Source organism: Vulpes vulpes, chromosome 14, assembly GCF_048418805.1.
Source record: "Vulpes vulpes isolate BD-2025 chromosome 14, VulVul3, whole genome shotgun sequence".
Taxonomy (NCBI): domain Eukaryota; kingdom Metazoa; phylum Chordata; class Mammalia; order Carnivora; family Canidae; genus Vulpes; species Vulpes vulpes.
This window is the reverse complement of record NC_132793.1, coordinates 828,174-838,088: the sequence shown is the minus strand read 5'-3', so window position 1 is coordinate 838,088 and position 9,915 is coordinate 828,174.

The following is a 9,915-nucleotide window of genomic DNA, read 5'->3' as shown; positions in this document are numbered from 1 at the left end:
TCCAGTGCGTTCCCAGGGCTGCTCAGCAGCCCCCACGACCACGTCCAGAGCACGGCCACCTCCCCGGAAGGAAACCTCGCGCCGTGGGCCCTCCCTCCCCACGCCCCGCCCCGCCCGCCCCAGCCCTGCGAAACTGCGAATCTGCGAATCTGCTTTCCGTCCTTGCGGACTCGCCTGTTCTGTGCATTTCCCGTGCGATCGTACAACACGTGCTGGTAGGTTTTTGCTCTGGCTCCTCTCACTGAGCATCACGTTTCCAAGGCTCATCACGTGGGGATGCTTCACTCCTCTTTACAGCCGAGTAATATTCCTTGGTGTGGATGGAGCCGTTCGTTCATCTGCCGGTGGGCCCAGGGCTGGTCGTGGGTAGTGCTGCGGTGCACGGCCGGGTTAGTTTTCTGTGGTTGTGGCTTCCAGTTCTCGGACGTGTGGCCACGTCCAGGTCCTCCCAGCGGACTTGCTAGTTCCCTGGCAGCTCCACGTTTAACAGTCCTGAGGATCCACCTGACTGTTTCCCAAAGCAGCTGCCGCATTTCACGTTCCCACCAGCCGCGCACGAGGGTTCTGATTTTCTTTTTCCAAAAACTTTCATTGTTAACAAGAGGTTGTTTAAAGAAGAGAAAGAAAGCTCCGCCCAACATGACGCAGCACAGTCCCCTGGCGCCTGGCACATGGCCCGTGCGCACCTGCAGGTGCGAAGTTCAAGCCCAGAAAGGGGCGCAGGTGTGCTGCCCCGACATCCACGCTCGCCCCGAAGCCGGCCTTACCTGCTGTAGAGAAGCCCGCAGGGGGCACTTGCACCCGCCCTGTGCTGACCACAGAGCTGCGGCCCAGAGGCCGGAGAAGAGCGGACACAACTGGGGCCCCCACGCCGGCGCCCAGGCAGCTCCTGGAGGGATGCCACACGCACAGCTGTGGAAAGGCGCTCAGCCATCGGCCTCCCGCAGCGCCGACAGCGGGTGGACGTGCCCCTCCAAGGCAGCAGCAGCGGCGGCGGTGGCCAGGGTCCCCTCCTGCTGCTGGCGTGCGGGCACCCTGTCCTGCCCGCTCTCCTGTGGGCGCCCACGTGGGCTTGCAGACACAGGCTCCGTGGCCTCGGGCCTTCTGCAGGTGACCACCAGCCTCGACCTCCTGCCTCCCGCACGTCTCCGTCCCTCAAGCAAACACAGGCATGTGGCGGGTCTCGCAGGAGTTTTCAGCTTGGAAGAAAAACATTTTCCCAACCTAATCCCAGCTTATACCTTCAAACAAACCTACTGGAGGAAACAGTGTTGACCTTGGACTCAGACGCCGCCGGCTGCTTTAATCCAATTCCGGCGCGGAGTCCAGGTTGTGGGTGAGACGCTGCGGGAAGGGCCGTCGGGCAGGAAGGCACCGGGTTAGCAGCCTGAAACGTCCAGAGCTCCGTGAGCCCCACTGGAAAAAGCTAAAAGAAACCGGCCAAGATGAATGAGGAGACAAGCCCCCCGCCGAGAGAAGATATTTGCAAGCCACACACCAACGAGGGCCTCGCAGCGAGACCTTGTAAAGGACGCGCAAAACCCAACAGTAAAAAACCCCCGCAAGCCAGTTAGAAAACAGGCAAAGGACGTGAGATTTTCACCCAAGAGGAGACACGGATGGGAGGTGAGCACTGCAGAGGGCGTCACTAGGCGTCGGGCCGCGGTCGCCGCTCGGGGCCCACACCCACCCAGCGGCTACGGTAGAAAGTAGCGACAACACCAAATGCCGGCGAGGACGCGGAGACACCGGATCCCGCATCCCCCGCTGGCGGGAACGCAAACTGGAGCGGCCACGCTGGGAGACAGCCTGCGGGCCTCACGCGGAGCCGACATTCGACTCCGGGGCGTTTGTCCCCGAGAAACGGGTCCTCGCTCCCCCGGGAAACCCGCGCACAACTTCACCGGGAACAGCCACGCTAGAAACAACCTCCGCGTCCTACAGCGGCGGCCGCCGCACAGACGAGGTCCGGCCAGACGGTGGGACACGCTCAGCAATAAAACTAACCATCGATCTGCGCAGCGCCCTGGCTGGGTCTCAAGGGCATTAGCCAAGTGAATGAAGCCGATCTTAAAAGGTCACACGGAGTGTTTCCATTTACAAAACGTTCCTGAAATGACGGCACATCCCTGAGGTGGTGCAGGTTCCTGGTTGCAGGGGTGAGGGTCGTGCAGCAGGAGGCAGGTGGGAGGGGAGATCACGGAGACCCGCGGGAGGAAGACGGCCGTGACGACCGAGCAGACCGGAGTCTAGCCCACGGCGGCCTCGGGGACCCACCCGTGTGATGAGCATCCCAGAACTCGCCCCGGGGTTTGCGCGGCACGTGCCTCGGCTGGGGCGCTGCGTGCCCGTGTTATATAAGACGCTGCAGATGGTATAGATGAGGATCCGCGCAGGCGCTCCGTGCTGTCTGTCTCCGCAACTTCCTGCGAGTCTGTTAATTATTTCAAAATAAAAAATATTTCTTTTAAATGACAGCAGGCGTTGCTTTGTTCCTGGCAAGTTAGACCCCGAGCCCCTGTTAAGTGTGTGTCGTGGAAAGGGCTTGCGCCGCTGTAATCTGAGCACACTGTTGTTCTGGAAACCGCGATTCCAGTATCATTTTATCTCACGTTCAAAGTTATGAAAAAGCCTCATTGTCAAAACAGCAATTTTTGAATCTGTTTGTCCAGCAAGACGGCAGCCCGCTGCAGTAGCCTTGCGGGGAAGGGGGGCAGGGAGACGGCGCGGTCCCCGCGGCCGGGGCTCTGGGTGTCCTCCTTCCCGGCTCCACACAGTCCGAAATAGAGCACGAGCCTGGGGGTGGGGCCCCGCCGGCAAAGACGGCGTCTCGCGTGGAGCGGCTCTCCCGGCCCGAGCGTGTTACCACACTCACGGCCACGTGACCCTTCGGTCCCCGTGTGTCGGGTTACAACGCTCCACTCCGTCAGCCTCCACTTTGTGTGCGGAGGACAAATATTCCGGGAACCACGTCCTTGCTGACTGCGGGATCTATCTGTTGAGTCGCTCTGGCTGGAGCCATCATTATCTCGCCGGAGCAGCTGCTGGAATATTAACGAGCCGCGGTGGTAACAAGTGGGGTATAATTAGCGCCCCTTGTTCCGCTGAATGCGCAGTTGGAACTGCGAACAATTTGCAGTGCATCTCGGCGCGGCTGTAATTAGCTCAGCGCTCCCCGCGCGGCCGGCCAGCGGGACCACGCCGGGCCTCCGCGGGCCCTGCCCACCACCCACTCCCGCACGCCGTGCCGCCTCCTCTGGCCAAACTTCTCAGAACGTCCACCTGGTCCCGGTCACTCTGACCCTCCAGCAGCTCCCCAGCTCACTAGATCATTCCTTCTGGTCTCTGCTGAGAGCCCACAGTGTGCGGGGCAGGGACTCGTGGAGAACAAGCACCCACCCGCCCCCCCCCCCCGGCTCCCGGCGAGGCCCCATGGAGTGCTGCACGCAGCAGAGCCGCACCACCCAGACGGACTCACCTGGCAAAGCAGAGAGCTGCACACGTGGGCAGGCAGGTGCCCAAGATGCGAGGCAGGTGAGGGCGGAGCCCAGGCCGGGGTGGGGGGTGCTGAGCATCCCACACACCCAGTGGGCTCCCCGGAAGAGGAAGGCTTGGAGCCTCCAGGCAGCCGTGCCTGCCACAACCCAGGCGTGGCCTTTGCCGAGGGCGTCGGGAAGGGACAGCACGAGCCCGCCGGGCTGCAGGCTTTCCGTGGACGCCTTCCACCCGACTGAGGAAGCTCCCCGCACCCTCATCCGTAGGGAGATTTTATCACAAGGGGGTGTCAGCTTTTGTGAATGTCTTCTCTGCATTTATGTCGATGATCATATGTATTTTCTCTGTTGTTCCGTTAAGATGGCAAAATGAATTGGTTGGTCTTAGAATATTGGCCGAACCTTCCATTCCAGGCATAAACGATGCTTGGACGTAACGCGTTGTACTTTTTACGTTGCTGGGTTTAGCTTGCGACTGTTTTGTTAAGGAATTTTGCGTCTCCATTCCTAAGAAATATTTGGCCCGAAATATTTACAGATAATATCTTTGCCAGGCTCAGGCGTCAGGGTTACGTGGGCCTTGACTATGCTGGAGCAAGTGCACACAGGCTCACGAGGGCCACTGTGCACCGCATCTCTTCCCGAGGTGACCGTTGGAGACTTGAAGCCACAGGTGTGTGCATCATAAACACCACATACCAGACCCCACACACCCCTAGAGCTAATTGTCAGTCATTCACCAGAAAATTAGCCGACCTCACAAAACAAACCCCTCTTCTTCCTCCCTTATCCTCTGAAAGTTCCTGTCAGGTTTGTGTACCTCTTCTTCAAGTGCTCAGCACATTTGTCAGTGAAGCCAGCTGGCCTGGAGTCTTCTTTGCAATAAAAGCTTTTTCAACTTGAATTCGTTTTCTGTCATAGATGCAGGACTGTTCACATTTTCCATTTCTTCTTGTGTCAGTTTTGTGCAGCTGTGTTTTTCAAGAGATTATCCCATTTTATCTACGCCACCTAATGTACTGGCACCAAGTGCTAATAACACCTTCTTTTTAAAAAAGATTTTATTGGGACATCTGGGTGCCTCAACAGTTGAGCATCTGCCTTCGGCCCAGGGCCTGATCCTGGAGTCCTAGGATCGAGTCCCACATTGAGCTTCCTGTATGGAGCCTGCTTCTCCCTCTGCCTATGTCTCTGCCTCTCTCTGTGTCTCTCTCATGAATAAAAAAATAAAAATCTTAAAAAAGGGCAGCCCTGGTGGTGCAGCGGTTTAACGCCGCCTGCAGCCCAGGGTGTGACCCTGGAGACCCTGGATCGAGTCCCGTGTCAGGCTCTCTGCATGGAGCCTGCTTCTCCCTCTGCCTGTGTCTCTGCTTCTCTCTCTCTCTGTCTCTATGAATAAATAAATAAAATCTTTAAAAAAAATCTTTAAAAAATAATAATAAAAATAAAAAAGATTTTATTTATTTATTTGAGAGAGAGAGAGAATCGAGAGCACAAGGAGGGGAACACAAAGAGGGAGAGGAAGAAGCAGATTCCCCGCTGAGCAGGAAGCCCAACATGTGGCTTGATTCCAGGACTCCAGGATCATGACCTGAGCCGAAGGCAGAGGCTTGACCAACTGAGCCACCGAGGGGCCCCTTCATAACCTCTTATTCCTTTAATGTCTATGATATTACTCCTGATGCTGAAAATCTGTGGGGTTTTTTTTCCTTACTCAGTCTTACTGGGTGATTATCAACTTCATTAACCTTTTCAAAGACCCCACTTCTTCTGGCTTTGCTGATTTTCTCTATTGTTGGTCTGTTTTCTGTTTTATGGATTTCCATTCCTATCACTACTATTCTTTCCCTTCTACTTATTTTTGACTTAATTTGTTCTTATTTTTCTATATTCTTAGGGAGAAATTTAAAATAATTTATTTTAGCCATTTTAGGTCCTTCTGCTTTTCTGCTCTAAGCATTTAAAGCTTTCCTCTGTGCAACCATTTCAGCTGTACCCCACAATCTCTGCTATGTTGTGCTTTTATTTCATTTCACTACAAATATTTTGTGGTTTCCTTAGTGACTTCTTGGCCCCATAGGTGATTCATAAATTTACTGCCTAATTTTTAAATATTTGGGGATTTTCTGAATATCATAGAGCTCTCTAATGTAATTCTACTGTAATAATATGACATCCTCTTAAGGATTTCAGTCTTTTGAAATGTATCGAGGATTATTGTAAAATGTGCATTTGCGGTTGTTTGGTGTAGCAATCTGTCGCTGCCGATTAGGTCAAGTTGGTTGGTGGTATTGTTCAAATCCTATGTATCATTACTAGCTATTTTCTGCTTGTTCTTTCCAAGACTGAGAGAAGGGCATTAAAAGCTCCAAAGCTATGATTGTGGATTTGCCTATTTTCCCTTTAGTCATGTTGATTCCACTTCACATGTTTGAAGTTCCGCTACTGAGTGCTGCAAGTTTGTGATTTAGTCTTTCTGATGAAATGAGCCTTTTTCATTAAGAAATAAACCTCTTATTTCTGGAAACTTCCTTGATGTCAGTGTGGCCATGTCAGCTTTCCTGGGCTCTCTGCATTGCAAGCTCTTCTCCCCACTGAGTCTCTATTTAAAGGGCCTCTAGACAGCAGGTACTTGGGTCTTGCATGTTTTATTCAGTTTGACAATTTCTGCCTCTAAACTAGAGTGTCTGGTCCATTCATACTTCATGTGATTATGATATGGTTGGATTTACGTCCACCATCTTGTTATGTGTTTTCTTTTTGTTCTACGTGTGTGTGACCCTACCTTCCTCTATTCCCATCTTCTTTGGGATGAATCAAAAATTGGTTTTAGTATTTCATTTTATCCTCTATTGACTTATTATAAATGAAATGAAACTCGTTCTTGTTAGTGGATGATCTAGGAGTTACAATATGAATTCTTGACTTATAGTAGCCACTTGCAACGAATATTGAGTCACTTGACATAAAATGTAAGTTTACAGAAGTGCAATTCCATTTACTCGCCCCCATGTCTTTTATGCTATTGTAGACATATCCTCTTACATCCACAGAGGTTATAAATCTCCCAACGTTTATGTACTCAAATATTTAACTTTTCCAGTGCTTTTCATTCCTTCCTATAGGTATGAATTACATCCGGTTTTGTTTCCCTGAAGTCTGAACTTTTTTTTTAATATTTAGAATACCATTTTAAAGATTTTTGTTTATTTATTTATTCATGAGAGACGGAGAGGGAGAGAGAGAGAGGCAGAGGGAGAAGCAGGCTCCACGCAGGGAGCCCGATGTGGGACTCGATCCCGGGACTGCAGGATCAGGCCCTGGGCCGAAGCCAGGCAGTAAACCGCCGAGCCACCCAGGGATCCCTCAGTCTGGAGAACTTTAACATTTCTTGCAGTTCATGTCTTCCGACAATAGATTTTTCTCAGCTTTATTATTTTTTTTCTCAGCTTTAAAAAAAAATCTCAGATGTCTTTATTTCACCCTCATTTTTGAAGGATAATTTTCACTGGGTGTAGAATTCCTGACTGACAGGCTTTTTTTTTTTTTTTTTTTTTTTAACTCAGCACTTTGAACATGTAGCTCCATTATCTTCAGGAATCCATTGTTTATGGATGAGAATCAGTGGGGCGCCCGGCTGGCTCAGTCAGAAAAGCACACAACTCTTGATCTTAGGGTCATGATTTCGAGCCCCATGTTAAGTGTAGAGATTACTTAAAAATAAAAATCTTTAAAATGAGAATCAGCCATTGTTCCCTATATATGTGTGTCCTTTTTCTACGACTGCTTTTAAGACTTTCCCTTTGTCCTCACTTTGCAGCAATAACTATATGAACCTAAGTCTTTTCTTTGCTTTTCTTCATATTTGACCTATTTCCTATAGCCATAGGCTGATATTTTTATCAAATTGGGAAATATTTCAGCAGTACTTCTTCAAATATTTTTTATGCCTTGTTTCTCTCTCCTCTCTTTGGGGTTACAATTACTTTCTAGGCCACCTGATACCTGCGTCCCATATATTAGCATAGAACATGCATTAGAGCCGAGCTCACTAAAGCCCTGTTTGTCTTCTCTGTTCTTCTAACTGGACGTCAGGAGGCCTGTCCTCAAGCTGACTGACCCCTTCTTCTGCAGTTTCTAATCTGCTGTTAGGCCTCTGCAGTGAACGAGCTTACAGATCCCATGTCTCTGCCGAGACTCCCCATCCGTTCACTCATTACGTGTCGGTTACATCCTTGAAAACCTCCTTGATTACAGCCATCTGAAAGTCTTTGCTAATTCCAACATCTAGATCATCTCAAGTTCTGTTTCCGTTGACTCCATTTTCTTTGTCCTTTAACATATTTATGTTTAATTTTTCGAAGCTTTATTGAGATAGTATTTGATACACAATTTCCTATAATTAATAGCTTGTGATACATTCACAGAGTTGTGCAACCACCATCACAATCAATTTAAGAGCATGTTCATCACCCCACACACACCAAAAAGCCCCACACCCTTTGCCAGTCCTCTGTAGCCTCCCCTCCAACCCCTGGCAACCACTGATCTACCTTCTGTCTCCATGGATTTCCTGTCCTGGAGGTACAGAAATGTTCCAGACTCTTCCATGTTGCAGTGGGTCAGTGCTTCATCTGTTTTATGGCCGAATCACAGTCCTTGTACAGTTGGAGTGCGTATGTCTGTTCATCATCAGTTAATGATTGGGGTTTCATTCTTCTTCATTAGGGCTGGCTGTCCTGAGTTCTGTCCATCCCAGAGCAGCATGGCCTTAGTGTGGGCATGGCCATTCCTCCGCAGGCATGGCCATGTCAGGGTCTCAGCTGAATGCTGCAGGTGTTCCAGCTACTGTGACTGGTGGGAACAGGTGTCCCTCTGATCAACCTGCAGCCCACAGCCCACTCTGCCGGACCCCATGGTCTTGCCCTGGGCAAGGGTGGCCCAGGGCTCAGCCATGGACCATGAGAGTCCCACACGGATGCCTCTGCCCCCTCTCACACAGCTGTTTTCTGCCTGGTGCCCACCCCCAAAAGCTTGGCATGAGCTCTGAACTCGATCTGGGCTGTACCTCTCAATATCTCCACCCAGGCAGGAGCCAGGGCAAATCTGGCACTGACCTCATGTGACCCCTCTCTCATGGATCCATGCTTAAAGGCACTGTCTCCTAAACTTTGTTCGGTTTTTAGTGGGACTGGCAAAAGGCAAGCCCAGATCAGCAATTTTTTCATGGTTGGATGCAGAAGGCCCCCCAAGATTGCTGCATTTTTGCTCTCTGCTCCTCCCACCACCATTGTGATTCTGACATAAGCAGTCCTGAGACCACTGCAAGGAATTCTGGCCAGTTTGATGGAAGAGCAGCTGAGATTAACTGGGGACCTTCCACGTGCCAGGCCCTGAACAAAATGCACATAGACGCAGCCTCAACTGACCATCATACACCTCACCCAGACGAGGCTGGGCTGCCACTGACCTCATTTGTCGGATGGAGGGGTGGGGGGCAAAATTAAATTATTCCCTCAAGGTCACAGAGCTAGCAAGGTGTAAGAGGCAAGATGCCCCCAAGCAGCCTGTCTCCAGAGCCCACGGTGAAAGCTGCCCGCGCCCCTCCTGCCTTTGGCCACATCTCAGGACACGATTGCCCATCTCAGGGTGTCCCCAGGAACTCACAGCCCAGCACCGAGGCTCCCGGTTTCAGCTTCCACTTTCCCAGTGTCCACGTGTGGTATTTGCCATAACTGTACGAACGCCCTGCTTGCTGTAGGAGAAGCCTGGTCTGCGTGACCCCAAGCACCTGATGAGAATATTTAATTGGTGTGTTTCCCTGGCAGCTCTCCAGAGACTTGGAAGTTGCCAGAATAGCTCAGCACTCGGGCATCATGTGGAGCGAGCACAGACTTGATGGGAGGCCCCTCAGACCTCTGGTCCCGCAACGGTCAGGTCTACGGCTGGGCTCCGGCATCGTGGTCACTCCTGTATGTGCCACGTGAGCTCAGTCCGTCCGGGTAACTCAGCGCTCACAGGACAGTGACCGAGCCCAGGGAAGATCCCCTCCAGACCGCGTGGAGCGGACAGGCCAGACGACAGGAGGCGTGAGCCTGGGGACTCGCGGCAAACTATGTTTTTACGACGGGAGGATGAGGACCAAGGCACCTGCCCACCAGGTGGAGGGGAGCCCGAGAGGAGCCCCAACGCAAGGGATAGAACCCCCCAGAAAGTACATTCAAGTCCTAACCCTGGAGTCTATGCCGTGACCTTATTTGGAAACAGGGACTTTGCAGGTGTAATCAGTACAGACGAGACCGCGTTGCAGCCGGGTGGCTGTAATCCAGTGACTGGCACCCCCATAAGGAGGGGGCCTCCCGGGACACACGCAGAGGTGAGAAAACCACGTGAGAGGCAGGCGGAGATGGGAGCGACGTGG